Below are 15,550 nucleotides of genomic sequence, written 5' to 3' on the forward strand. Positions count from 1 at the left end.
GTCGTGTTTTACAACCCTTGAGTTTGGTGACAGATGTGTTGTAATATACAACCCTCGAGTCTGGTGACTGTTAGATGTGTTGCGATATACAACCTTGGAGTCTGGTTACTGTTAGATGTGTTGTATACAAACCTGGAGTCTGGCTACTGTTAGATGTGTTGTGGTATACTGCCCTGAACTCTGTTGACTGTTAGGTGTGTTGTGGTATACAACTCTGGACTCTGTTGACTGTTAGGTGTGTTGTGGTATATAACCCTGGAGTATGTTGACTGTTAGGTGTGTTGTGGTATGCAGCCCTGGACTCTGTTGACTGTTAGGTGTGTTGTGATATTCAACCCTGGTGTCCGGTGACTGTTGGGGGTGTTGTGGTATACAACTCTGGACTCTGTTGACAGTTAGGTGTGTTGTGGTATACAACCCTTTAGTCTGTTGACTGTTAGGTGTTTTGTGATATACAACCCTGGAGTCTTGTGACTGTTAGGTGTGTTGTGGTATACAACCCTGGAGTCTTGTGACTGTTAGGTGTGTTGTGGTATACAACTCTGGAGTCTGCTGACTGTTAAGATAAGATTAGATAAGGTTTCGTTCGGATTTTTAACCCCGGAGGGTTAGCCACCCAGGATAACCCAAGAAAGTCAGTGCGTCATCGAGGACTGTCTAACTTATTTCCATTGGGGTCCTCAATCTTGTCCCCCAGGATGCGACCCACACTAGTCGACTAACGCCTAGGTACCTATTTGCTGCTAGGTGAACAGGACAACAGGACTGTTAGGTGTGTTGTGGTATACAACTCTGGAGTCTTGTGTCTGTGTTGTTGTATACTAATTAGTCAGGGGAGTGGAACTCTGGTTCCATTCCTCCATCTTTGGTAATGGTTCTGGGTCGTGGGTTATAGGATGGGTTCTTAGTTATCTGAGGTTTTTATCTGGTCTTAGTGATATAATGGAAAAGACAGGGAAATCGGCCATCTTCCTGTAACACTAGACAGAACGCTAGTGTACATTACACAACCACCACACAACCCTTAGCACACCTCCCAGGAAATGTCGAAAAGTCCCTTGTCTAAGTTTCTAGGAATTGCTAATAATGTTGAGAGCTTAATTTTATGTTGTGACCTTTATAGTGAATGTCGTTAGCTACGTGCTGTATCCATAAACACAGTGTTGCTTGTGTGGCTCACCCAGCTACCCTCCTACAAGTGTTGTAACGCATACGTTAAATCCTTCGTAAGAACTGACAAAGACTATTTTGTTCATTGTTTCACGCACTACGCTACATGTTTCCTGATACTTCTGGCCTGAATTATGTATGTGCTGCGGAAGCGGCAGCGGCAGCAGGGGCATCCTACCAGCTCTTAAAATGACCCAAGAATACTAAGTATGTAACCCAAATCTTGACAAAATAGAAGATCTAAGGAAGACAGCCCTGCTAACCCAAACACCGCCTAAAGAAGTATAACAAACACCAATGGAACTAAATTAGTGAAATTGCTAAATGAGCATGATATTGTTCGAATTGTGGGCACTACTGAGCCTACTCGCATATATGGTGGCATATTAGATCTGTGTCTTGGATTTAATACATCATACACGATGCATGACTCTGTCATAGTTGATGATCTTCTATCTGATCACTTCCCAAGACTAACAACTGTCAATCTTGATCACATCTCCAGCAATCAAGGAGCTAAATACAGAAGGAGGAAACTTATTATCAAACCAGAACACAGAGACAACTTTATTAACCACTTGGATCACGAGCCCATTGGCACACAAAAATTTAATGATGATTTAATTACCACTATTGAGAGTGTTCTCACAGATCAAGTGGGCAGGAATAGGAAACAAAGACCCTCCACTATAAATAACAATAAAAACCAATGTAAATACTATAATGATCCACAGCTACGCAATCTAACACATGCAACAGCTGGGAGGATTGGTAAAGCATACCGTGAATGTAGAACCCCAGACCTGCTCAGAACGTTCCAAGCTGCACTAACAAATGCAAGGAATAGAAAGCAAGAACTTAGGCAACAGGAATGGGAACAGTTTGTTAGTGGATTAAATAGGTCCACCCCTTTAAGTTTGGCTTGGAAAGGTATAAATAAAATAACCAGGAAAAAGACTGGCAATGCTGCTCATCCCTTTCCTCTTGAAAAAGCAAATGACCTCATAAATGACTGGTCCAAAACATCCAGGCATGAAAGCCTTCCATCTCATATTAGAAAAAATTTACAGAGTACTTCTGAAGAAATGTTGAAACTGATTAATTTTATGAGCCAAAATATTGATGAGAGTGATTGCCTCTACCGAGTATGAATTAGATAACGCATTAACTAAAGGTCGATCAACTGCTCCTGGAGAGGATGGTATAACCTATGATATTCTCAGAACTCTAAGGCACGTGCCTGATAACCCTTTGTTGGCACTGTATAATCTCAGTTACATTGAGGGCGTTCTTCCTACTTCCTGGACCAATAGTCTCATTGTGCCTTTCCCTAAGCCCCAACAGCCTGATACATTTAGGCCGATCTCCTTAACTAGTTGTCTTTGTAAAACTTTTGAAAGAATGGTACTTAACAGACTGTACTACAGAATCAGACATCAACTTTCCCCCTACCTCTATGGGTTCATGAAAGGTAAAAGTGTGCAGAACTGTATTTCCACCTTTCTCACTGCACACACCTCTACTAGTTTTACCACTTTTCTTGATCTATAATCTGCATTTGATATTGCGAACATAACCGTTATACTACATGAACTAGCCAAAATTAGTATTGGTGGTAGCTTACTCTGCTGGATAATAGGATACCTGTCAAATAGAGTATCCTCTGTCCTCTACCAAGACTTCAGAAGTGAGTCTAAAGAAATGTCTTTAGGTACACCGCAGGGAGGAGTTCTTAGTCCCATGCTATTTAATATTCTGATTAATGCTCTCCTAAGTGCTCTACCTGCCTCACCTAAACATATAGCTATAAGCTATGCTGATGATATCATGATCCATACAACAGGGCATAAGAAGATGAATACCATTCTTAATGAAGTTCAAGCAATTTGTAATCGACTAGGCCTCATAATATCTTCCTCTAAAACAAAGATATTAACAAGCAAACGACATCTCCCACCCATCTATTTGCAGGGTGAAATCATTAGCTACGTTAAAACTTAGATATCTTGGTGTAGATGTACTCTTTAACAAATCCACTATATCACAACTAAATAAGAAATGCAAAGATAGGCTAAATGCTCTCAAAGCTGTTGCTGACTACAACCCCAACTGTGGTGCTAATGTGAGAATCGTGAGAATGATGTACATAGCCTATGTTAGGTATTTAATTGATCATGCTGCTTCCATGTTGATATTAGCTAGAGAAAGTTCTCTCCGACCCTTGGAGTTAATGCAAAATGAAGCTCTCAGGATTATTCTTGGCTGTCCCAGATCTACAAAAGTTCTTACCATAAGGAAGGAGCTTGGTATTTCTAGTATCAATGATAGGATTGTTGAGATTAACACTGTACTCGGTATTAGAATGTTGAGAAACGAACCAGACACTGTCACAATGAATCTTACCAAGTGTCTAGAGGTAAATACACACAGATCTAAATGGATTGTGAAAACGTGCAATTGCATTAAGTTTTATAACCTGCATGAACTGTATCACTGTAGGCAACAAGAGCATTTCACCCCTCCGTGGAAGATGTGTTCATTTAATATCACATACCTGCAAGTCCCTCCCAAGAAGCTCATTGCTAGTAATCCCTTCCTTAAATCACTTGTTAGAGCAACTGCTCAAGAAGAAATTTCTCACCTAGCTGGTAGTAATAAGTTATCAAAAGTTATATACACTGATGGATCTAAACAGGAGTCTTCTGGCAGGGCTGCATCTGCTCTTGTTGCCACCTCCCTAGTTAAGAACGATAATAAATTTGTTGAGTTAGGCATAAAAATTAACAACTGGGCGTCTACACTGCAAACTGAATTGTTTGCAATCCTAATGGCGCTAAAGCTATCCTATGACACTGAGCTTGACTCTATCATCATTACTGATTCTATGTCATCATTGAAGGCTCTTGACTCATATAATGACTCCAACAACATGCTCATTGGAGAAGCCAGGTATAGATACTCAAAAATTAGGGACAAAGGAATTAATGTACAATTGGTATGGATCCCATCACACATTGGATTACTCCTTCATGATAAAGTTGATAAGATAAGATAAGATTTCGTTCGGATTTTTAACCCCGGAGGGTTTGCCACCCAGGATAACCCAAGAAAGTCAGTGCGCCATCGAGGACTGTCTAACTTGTGATGAATGGTTTGAAAAACCGACAAGTTGAAGATTGAGACACTTATGCAGCATATGGGAATCTTTATTCAGGAAACGTTTCGCCACACAGTGGCTTCATCAGTCCAATACAAAGAGGTAGGCGTAAGGAGAGGAGGAGAATGAGGTAATCAGTCCCTCAACCTGGAGTCGATGTGTTCAGTCCATCAATCTTGTAGAATATACAGCATAGGGCCGTAGACGTGGCTTATATACTGTAGTGAGGTGACGTGAAGCAGGTGGAGGCGGGGTCATAGTGGTACCATCCACTAGTCGAAGTAGGTCTTCGTCCAAAGGTTGAACAAGTGTTGAAGAATTCTTTGTAACAAGATCCCATGATGCTGCAGTGTCTGACAGTTGTGATGAATGGTTTGAAAAACCGACAAGTTGAAGATTGAGACACTTATGCAGCATATGGGAATCTTTATTCAGGAAACGTTTCGCCACACAGTGGCTTCATCAGTCCAATACAAAGAGGTAGGCGTAAGGAGAGGAGGAGAATGAGGTAATCAGTCCCTCAACCTGGAGTCGATGTGTTCAGTCCATCAATCTTGTAGAATATACAGCATAGGGCCGTAGACGTGGCTTATATACTGTAGTGAGGTGACGTGAAGCAGGTGGAGGCGGGGTCATAGTGGTACCATCCACTAGTCGAAGTAGGTCTTCGTCCAAAGGTTGAACAAGTGTTGAAGAATTCTTTGTAACAAGATCCCATGATGCTGCAGTGTCTGACAGTTGTGATGAATGGTTTGAAAAACCGACAAGTTGAAGATTGAGACACTTATGCAGCATATGGGAATCTTTATTCAGGAAACGTTTCGCCACACAGTGGCTTCATCAGTCCAATACAAAGAGGTAGGCGTAATATTCTGTATATTCTACAAGATTGATGGACTGAACACATCGACTCCAGGTTGAGGGACTGATTACCTCATTCTCCTCCTCTCCTTACGCCTACCTCTTTGTATTGGACTGATGAAGCCACTGTGTGGCGAAACGTTTCCTGAATAAAGATTCCCATATGCTGCATAAGTGTCTCAATCTTCAACTTGTCGGTTTTTCAAACCATTCATCACAACTGTCAGACACTGCAGCATCATGGGATCTTGTTACAAAGAATTCTTCAACACTTGTTCAACCTTTGGACGAAGACCTACTTCGACTAGTGGATGGTACCACTATGACCCCGCCTCCACCTGCTTCACGTCACCTCACTACAGTATATAAGCCACGTCTACGGCCCTATGCTGTATATTCTACAAGATTGATGGACTGAACACATCGACTCCAGGTTGAGGGACTGATTACCTCATTCTCCTCCTCTCCTTACGCCTACCTCTTTGTATTGGACTGATGAAGCCACTGTGTGGCGAAACGTTTCCTGAATAAAGATTCCCATATGCTGCATAAGTGTCTCAATCTTCAACTGTCTAACTTATTTCCATTGGGGTCCTTAATCTTGTCCCCCAGGATGCGACCCACACCAGTCGACTAACACCCAGGTACCTATTTGCTGCTAGGTGAACAGGACAATAGGTGTAAGGAAACGTGTCGGAATTTCCACCCGCCGGGAATCGAACCCGGGCCCTCCGTGTGTGAAGCGGGAGCTTTAGCCACCAGACCACCGCGCCACACATATGTTAGCCAAGAAGAGTACCCAGAAGGAGAATGTAGAATATAACTTTGGTATAACTGTGTCTAGCATTAAGAATAATATTAGGAGAGAAGTAAATAATGAAAATGATTGTTATAGGAATGCAGTTAGAAGCTTGAGTAGATCTATAACCCACTATGATAACATGAACGTAGATAAGTATGTTTATGGAGCAACTTGTAATGTGAACAGACTGACTGATGTTGTAGTGGCCAGGCTTAGGCTTGGTTACAAGTACTTCTGGCAGTTTGGGAGACACACAGATGATGATCAAACTAAATGTAAATTATGTGATCAGGCATATGGTCACTGTCTTGAACACTATGTGCTTAATTGTCCACTTATTGAAGAATACAGAGACAGACAGTATAATAACCTATGTGACATGTCAAGATATCTTATTAATGAAAATAAGATACCAGATATACTAAGCAAATTTCCTAAATTTGCTTGTAACAGATAAGTGAACTATAGATATGTAGATATAAATCCATATGTATTCCTGTTAACCCTTTGGGGCCTAGTTCCTAGGCCTTTTGTGTATCCATATGCTCTCGCGCTACCGTCCAGGTTATTCCTGGAAGTAACAAGTATTATAACAACATCCTGTTATAGCAAACAATACACACTAAGACAAACCTCACTGAAGTAAAACAGTCATTAATAGTTGCCGCCACGCCATTGTAACCAAAGAAAACACACCAAAATGAAACTTTACATGATTTAACAATATAAAATGAGTACCTGTCATAACCTATTACAACAAAAACATACAAATGTACAACGTCACAAGGTTACTAAAGTTGAAATTGTCACACATGACTAAAACCATAACCACCTTTAACACACACAATATATGTACTACACAAATCATGTCAGTAAAGTAAAAAAAACCCTAACCAAAGCTACCATAACAACTACAAAACAAGACAAAACTCTAACATACCCGCTATGACAGGGTACAGAGTATTGGTTAAGTTATGTTACATTATATCCTAACCAATGGGAATTCGGAAGGAACGTATGATTCCTTATGCACAATAACCATAGAGAAACAGTATTTTAATATTATTAATATGCTAAACCCTCAAGTACAATAATTCAGGTACAGAAAACAGAACAACATACATTTAACATACAATAATAAAATAACCCAAAACAAGTTTTTATAACAAAAACCTCGGCACATCAAAAGGGTTTAAAACCAAACCCTTTACATAAATTAAACCTCACACATATGTAAACCGATAATCTTGTCCACAAGACTTTTTTGGTATAACCCCGTAATAAACATGGTATAGACCCAAGACCTAAACATACACTTAAAGTTTTCCACATAGAACCTTCAGCAGACAATAAAAGTTAAACATAATACAAGATAAGTAATAAGGATAAGGCCGCTGTATTTTGCCGCTCCCAAAAGAACAGACATGTACCTCAGAAATTTTTTTGTTGAATCCAACTTGCCAAACTGATTACTTAAAAACAAGATCCTAAGGGCTCGGTATCCTGGCTATCAAGGAAATTTTTAACACAGTGAACATAACCATCAGGCTTAGAAAATTAACCTTGTAAGCTACACTTATATCTCCAGTAGATTCACAGACACTAGAGGAGATATAAAAAAGACCTGGAAAACACTCTCTCAGATTCTAGGGACCCACAAACTGAAAAAAAACAAGAATGTTGTCCTAACTAAACCTAATGAAACACCACTACATCCCACTGACACAGCTAACAAGATAAACGACTTCTTCTCAACCATAGGATCTAATCTCGCCAATAAAGTCCCACATACTAATGCCCATGCCGGGGACTACCTAGATGGGAATTTCCCAAATTCCTTCTATCTTGCACCAACTGAGCCCTCGGAAGTCACCGAGATTATAAAGTCACTTAAAAACAACTCAGGGAATCTGTCTAATGTCCCACCATTACTGTACAAGCGAGCGGCCCATATCCTTTCGCATGCTATTTCATTACTTTTTAACAAGTCACTAGAGACTAGCACCTTCCCGAAACTACTCAAGATGGCAAGGGTTACACCAGTACATAAAGGTGGTGACCCTACAGACTTAAACAACTATAGGCCAATATCAAACTTACCATTGCTATCCAAAATCTTTGAGAAACTCGTGCACAGGAGACTATATTCATTTATAACAGCACAAAACATACTCAACCCCTGCCAATTTGGATTTAGGAAAAATAAAAGCACTAATGATGCAATCATAAAAATGCTAGATCTGCTTTACACAGCATTGGAAAATAAGGAATATCCACTAGGAATTTTTATTGACCTAAGAAAAGCTTTTGACACAGTAGACCACGACATCCTACTCCACAAACTTGACCATTACGGTATAAGAGGCCATGCGCTTGCTTATTTCAAATCTTACCTTACTAATAGGTATCTGTATGTTACCATTAAAGACACAGCATCAACAACTCGGCCACTTGATACTGGAGTTCTGCAGGGAAGTGTCCTTGGTCCCCTGCTCTTCCTCATATACATCAATGATCTTCCAAAAGTATCCCAACACCTGAAACCCATTCTCTTTGCTGACGACACGACTTATGTCATCTCTCACCCTAATCTTGCCACCCTCAACACCATTGTTAACGAGGAGCTGATCAAAATATCGACTTGGATGACAGCCAATAAACTTACGCTTAACACTGACAAAACCTACTATATTATGTTTGGTAGCAGAGCAGGAGATGCACAAATTAACACTAAGATCGACAACACTCTAATTACCAGACATAATGAGGGCAAATTCCTAGGCCTATACCTTGACAACAACCTGAATTTCAGCACCCATATCCAACACATAACCAAAAAAGTATCCAAAACAGTTGGGATCCTCTCCAAGATATGATTCTACGTGCCACAAAATGCCCTTCTCACACTATACCACTCACTTATTTATCCATACCTCACCTATGCTATTTGTGCTTGGGGATCAACTGCAGCAACACACCTAAAGCCAATAATAACCCAACAAAAAGCTGCAGTAAGAATAATCACTAAATCCCATCCCTGGCAACACACCCCCCCCACTCTTCATAGATCTAAACTTACTCCCTGTTCAGTACATCCACACTTACTACTGTGCAATCTACATCTACAGGACCTTAACCTCCAATATCAACCTTGACCTAAAACGCTTTCTTGATAGTTGTGACAGAACCCACAGGCATAACACCAGACACAAACATCTCTACGACATTCCCCATGTCCGACTAAACCTTTAAAAAAATTCAATGTATGTCAAAGGCCCTAAAATCTGGAACACCCTACCTGAGAACTCTAGAACTGCAGACACATTCATCACCTTCAAAACTACCATTAGAAAACATCTTATCTCCCTGATAAACCCCATCAACTAACTACACGAATACCACCTGGTGGTTCACACTTACACTCACTCACCCATTTGACCGTAAACAGAAATATTAATCTCAATCTTAAAATAATGAATCCTATGATACTCCAATACTGAAACTATGTACTGTGCCAAAACAAAAGCATTCACATTGCTAAACTCACAAACTAGTATTTAGTCACTTAGCCATAATACCAACTTACCTTATAATCTGTAATATTTTAAAATAAAGAATTAAATTAAGTCTGCCCGAAATGTCTAGCCATGCTAGGCGTTCTAGTGGTACACTCTGTAATCATTATTTAACTACATGTAAAGCACACAACAACTAAATTCTGTAAATTCAACATTGTAATCTTTATAGACCTGGAGTTTACCTGGAGAGAGTTCCGGGGGTCAACGCCCCCGCGGCCCGGTCTGTGACCAGGCCTCCTTAGGTCAGTGTCCCAGGATGCGACCCACACCAGTCGACTAACACCCAAGTACCCATTTTACTGATGGGGAACATAGACAACAGGTTGAAAGAAACACGTCCAATGTTTCTACTCTGGCTGGGAATCGAACCCAGGCCCTCACCGTGTGAAGCGAGAGCGTTAACCACCAGGCCACCAGAGCCTCATAAATTCTAGCGGCTTCAAATCAAGCAGGAGAAAGCTGGTAGGCCCACATGTGAGAGAATGGGTCTGTGTGGTCAGTGTGCACCATATAAAAAAAAATCCTGCAGCACGCAGTGTATAATGAGAAAAAAAAAAACACCAACCGTTTTTTTAATTAAAATGCCGACTTTGTGGTCTATTTGATTATAGTATTTATGGTTGTATTCCTGTTTTCTTGATCTCATTTGATAGAATGGAAAACATATTATAGAAATAGAGGTGATTTTGATTGGTTTTACTATAAAAAGAACCTTAAAATGGAGCTCAAAGTAGGGGAAATGTTTGATTTTTGCCGATGTTCAAAAGTAAACAAATGATGTCGTTTTCCAATAAATGTCCAAGTAGCCATTCTAATATGCAGTCATGAATGGGTTGACATTATTTATACAATTATTACAGTATTGCAGTAGTCTGCATAACAGTAAATCTTCTATTTTTTGTTAGAATAAAAATTCAAAATAGAAAGCAAGAGTAATATCAGAGGGGCCTGGAGACATAACTGATGAGCAAAGAAAATGTTATTTTAGAGGCAGGAATGTCTGCACTGTTCATTCTGAACCCTATTTTGAAATTGGCACATTTTTTAATTTTCGTGAAATTGGCCAAATTGCAAATTTCTGACCAGGTTATTGGGTAGTTGAAATTGATAAATGGGTAGTTTCTTGTACACAATCGATAGAAAAAATAGATTTCTAAAGAAATTGCTATGAGTTTGGTCAACTGGAACAATAGAATTAGCCGAAAATAGGGCTCAGAGTGGGTGAAATCGCCGATTCGTGAATATCGCCGAGGTTGCTAACTTCACTAGAGCGTAATTCTGTCAGTTTTCCATCAAATTTCGTTCTTTTGGTGTCATTACAATCGGGAAAAGATTCTCTATCATTTCGTAAGAAAAACATTTTTTTTTTCGGAAATTTTGCGACACCAGGAGACACCTCAGGATTTGGGGTTGCGACAGTCAAGGGGTTAAATTTTTTTTTTTGGTCACCCTGCATGGTGGGATGCAGCCAGTTCGTTGAATAAAAAAATAATAAATTTCATTGAAATTTAACTTAATTTTTTAGTAATCATGTATCATGCAATAAAAAAAATGAACAATAGTATTTTTTCCACATTATCCTTTTTAAACACGATTCAAATTTCATATTAAAATGAAGAGAGAAACAAAATAATATTGTGAAGAAAGTTATTTTAACATATTTTGTCGCCAGTCAGTCCATAATAGCACTGAGTTTATATGCATGATCCACTTATGTATCAAGCATCTTCAAACTTAATAAATCAATTCTAATTTCCCTTTTCTAAACAATATAAGTTGAAGATAAGTACTTATATACTCAAATTACATGGAATCCATAAGAACATATTTTAATAATCAATAAAGAATTTTGATAATTACTGATGATAATGAAAGCCCTAAAACTGTACATCCATATAGTGTTACAAACACATGGTAATTTTATTCAGAATGTATACTGAACATTTAAATGTCAAAAATGACAATTACTTACATCAGAAACTTCAATACAGTAAGCGGCTTCAAGGCAACCTAAAGCTCGGTCAATGGTTGAGGACAAGAGTGAATTTATAGCCTTTTCTGGCTTTTCGTCCTCATCCAAGTCCAGTCCATAGTATGATGGATTCTGGATTCTACAGAGAATAAACTTTGAATTTGAATTTGAATTTGAACTATGACAAACATTCTCGTGAAACATAGCGTACCATCCATACCAAACTGTTACTACCGTCCACACCACATACCACATAAGCTCCAGAGGAAAACAAAAACCCCCACCCCCTCTTTACATTCCCCCATAAGGAGACCACCCCTTTGTCCATCCTCAGGGACCCTGACAAAGGGAACCCACAGTGAGGTTCCTATAACCTTCCGGGAAACTTTTTTCCCAGGACGCCCCATAAACCAGCATATTCCTACACTTCGTCCAATAGAATCTAGCCGCCAACGCTTTTATCCTCGTATCACCCCTTAATCCCCTCATTCCCCATGAGATATCCAGATAATCTACTATGATATACATTATAGCCCTTCCAACATCCCTAGGCACTCCCCTTACATCTAGTAGTAAAGCCCTTAAAAACGGCAAACGACCCCCCCCCAACAGTCTGATAACCCCACCCATCCATGATCTCACCCCCTCCAAGGAGGTACAAAACAAGACCACATGAAATGCCGTTTCAACATCACCACAAAACTGACAAAAAGCCTCTTCCACAAACCCCATACAACGTAACATCTCCTTGGAGGCCAGAATCCCCATGATAAAACGATACACTAATTCTCTTACTCTAGCCGGTATCCTAAGCTTACTAAAATCTTTCCAAATAACCCCCCAATCATATGTTGGATACACGGCTACCCCTTGCATAATTCCCTGACCTTTCACTACCCTCACCAACCTTTTCACTTTGATGTTATCCACCTGTTGCACTGTCAATAAAAATCTCAACATATCTTCACAAAACCTCAATTCCTTCCCACTCCACCATTTAAGTGCCTCCTCCATAACTCTTCCTACTTTAGCTCCCCTCACACCCCCTTCCCTTATATACCTCCGCTTGATATATATAGCCATTACTCTCAGTCCTAAAGGCAACAAACCTAAACCCCCTCTTCGAACATCCGTCATAACTACCTCCTTACTTAACCATGCCCTCCTAAATCCCCACACAAACTTCAGCACCCTCCTCTGCATTTCCACAATGTCTTGTACCTCTAAGGGAAAAACCTCTGCCATCCCCATACCTTGCTATAGACAAGTGAATTTACCACCACACCCTCTGATGTAAAGCTAGGTCCCTCACACTTAAACCTCCTAGTCTACCTGAAACCTTACCCGTGACAGACTTCGAATTTACCCTTCTGCATGCCTGCACCTCTGCCATATACCATATCCCACATACCCTGATTCTGTCAACCACTGTCCATCCTAACCCCATTCCCAAGCCCCCCCTATCCAATTACCCACTTCTAATAACCTTGATTTCACCGTATTAACTCTCGTCCCCGTATTCATACCAAACATTTGAATCACTCTACCCCTCCTCCTTAACTCCTCCTTACCCCGTAGCAAAACAGTAGTATCATCCACATACCCAACGATGCCCCCTTTGCACCCCCCTCCATCTCCTGTTTGTCCATCACCCGCTCAACAGACTCATAAAAAGGATTCTGCACACACACAAAGAGCAGCTGCGACAGCGGGCAGCCCTGCCTCAAATGTCTCTCCATCGGTACACTTTCACCCAACCTCCCATTGACCTGTACCCTCACCTCTGCCTCAGCATACAGGGTGTTCACCCACCTCACTACCCCCTCCTGAAACCCCAACCTCTCTAAGCAAACCCCTAAGAAATCTCTCTCCACGGAATCATATGCGTTCTCCCAATCTAAACCTAGTATTCCCCCTCCCGTACAACTCTCTAGAAAATCACTAATAAAACCATGTCCATCCCTCATCCTTCTCCCCGGAATTCCCAACTGCCCCCTATGTAACACTAAACCTAACACTTTCCTCATTCTGTTGCCCAAAATCTTAGCAAAAATCTTGTAATCCGAGCACATTAACGTAATCGCACGGTAATCATTCAAAACTCGGCATTCCTTCTTTTTGGGCACTAAAACCATGACACCCGTTCTTTGTGATTTTCCCATCCTCCCACTACTTAACATACAATTCAAAACCCCCACCAGACAATGCCGTACACTCCCCCAAAGACACCTATAAAAATCGTTTGGTATGCCGTCTATGCCTGGGGTTTTACCCTGGCACAGCCCAAAAACTGCCTCCTCCACCTCCGCTACACTAATACTACTCTCGAGTCTGTCACTGTCCTGCTCACTTAATACCCTATTAAACCCTTCATCCCCAAAACGTCCCTCACTCACTCCCCCGCCAACCCTCCTCCATTTCTCCCTAAACCAAAAATCGGCATACAAACTAATATTTTTCGTGGTGGATAGGCCTTGACCCTCCTCAAAGCCACCCCCCTCCCTGTACCTGCCTCAATATACGCCAAGGTGGTTTTTGCCTGCCGTTCCTTAAACCTCCTTAGTACAAAACCCGATGGCCTATCCCCCTTAAAACGTCCTCCAACCCTGCCCTAACTCTAATTGCCTCAAATTTTTCATTGTGAATTTCCGCCAACCTATTTCGCAAACGTTCCTTGTCCTCACTCCGCCCCACCCGTTCCTCTGCATAACAGTCATTTAACTGACCTTCAAGATAATTTTGTAGACCATAGCTCCACCTCGCCATCTCCTTACCCCATACTTTAAAAAGATCTGCGATTCCAACTTTAGCCCTCATTTCCCACCAATCCAGCAAATCCATCTCCATATTCCTAGTCTCCCAAAAGGATTTCCACCAATCTTCAAAACCTATAGCGTCACCCTCATCCCTAAGTAGCCTCACATTCAATTTCCAGTATCCCGCATAAACTCTCACTATGCCATCTACCCTCAAATCTGCTATAACAGCACGATGATCAGAAAAACCCACCCTCTCCACACCTATTCCCTGCCTAACATAAATCCTATATAACCGTGCCTCATATCCCCTATGAATAAAAGTGTGCTCCACTCCATATCCCCTACTCCCCACCACATCTACCACTCTAATATCTCGCAAAACATCTCTCAGAACCCCCAAAACACAACCCGCCCCCCTCGGAACCACATCACCATTCCTAATGACACAATTCCAATCCCCACCAATCACTGTAATAGCAGATAAACCTCTGAAGTGATATACCAGAATATCGCGTACAAAATCCACCTTCACTCTAGCGTTATTAGTTGCTGGCATGTACACACCTACAAAACTAACCCTCCCGGCCCCCCAAAACCCATCCACTCTGACAACCCTCCCACCCCCCCTTCCTCCCAACCCAGGATACGCAAAGGACTGGTCTCCTTTACCGCCACAGCCACACCTCCTTTCAACCTCAAAGCATCACTGGTAAACAACCTATAACCTTTGAAAAACAACTCACATCCTAACCTATGGTTATGTTCCTGCTAAAAACAGACAACAATACTAAATCTCCTTAAAACCCACTCTAACCATACCCTCTTGACCTCGGTTTTAAGACCGTTTACATTGAAAGTTACACACCTGAATTTTACAAGAATGGCAGCTTACCCCTATGCCGCTGAGGCTTACTTGGTCCTCCTTTCATAGGTCTCGGTCCATCTCTATCAATCCCTCGTTCCTGCCCTCCAACCCCTCCCTGTCCCTTCCCGCCGATCTTCCCATTGCCCCCCCTCCTCCTCCCGGACTTGCCGTTGCTACCACAGCTGCCCAAATCTTCTTCCCAGGCCTCTGCGCTGGTGTGAGGACTTTGTCCATGTCTGATGCCCCCGCTGATCTCTTGCAGGAGCTACCCTCTACACACTTATCTTCTTCAACCACATCTTCTTGATGGACCTCCACCACCACATTGCTCTCCATTTGAACCTCACTCAAGTCTTCCTTACCCCGTTTCTGTTCATCCATCATCT

Source organism: Cherax quadricarinatus, chromosome 2, assembly GCF_038502225.1.
Source record: "Cherax quadricarinatus isolate ZL_2023a chromosome 2, ASM3850222v1, whole genome shotgun sequence".
Classification (NCBI taxonomy): Eukaryota; Metazoa; Arthropoda; class Malacostraca; order Decapoda; family Parastacidae; genus Cherax; species Cherax quadricarinatus.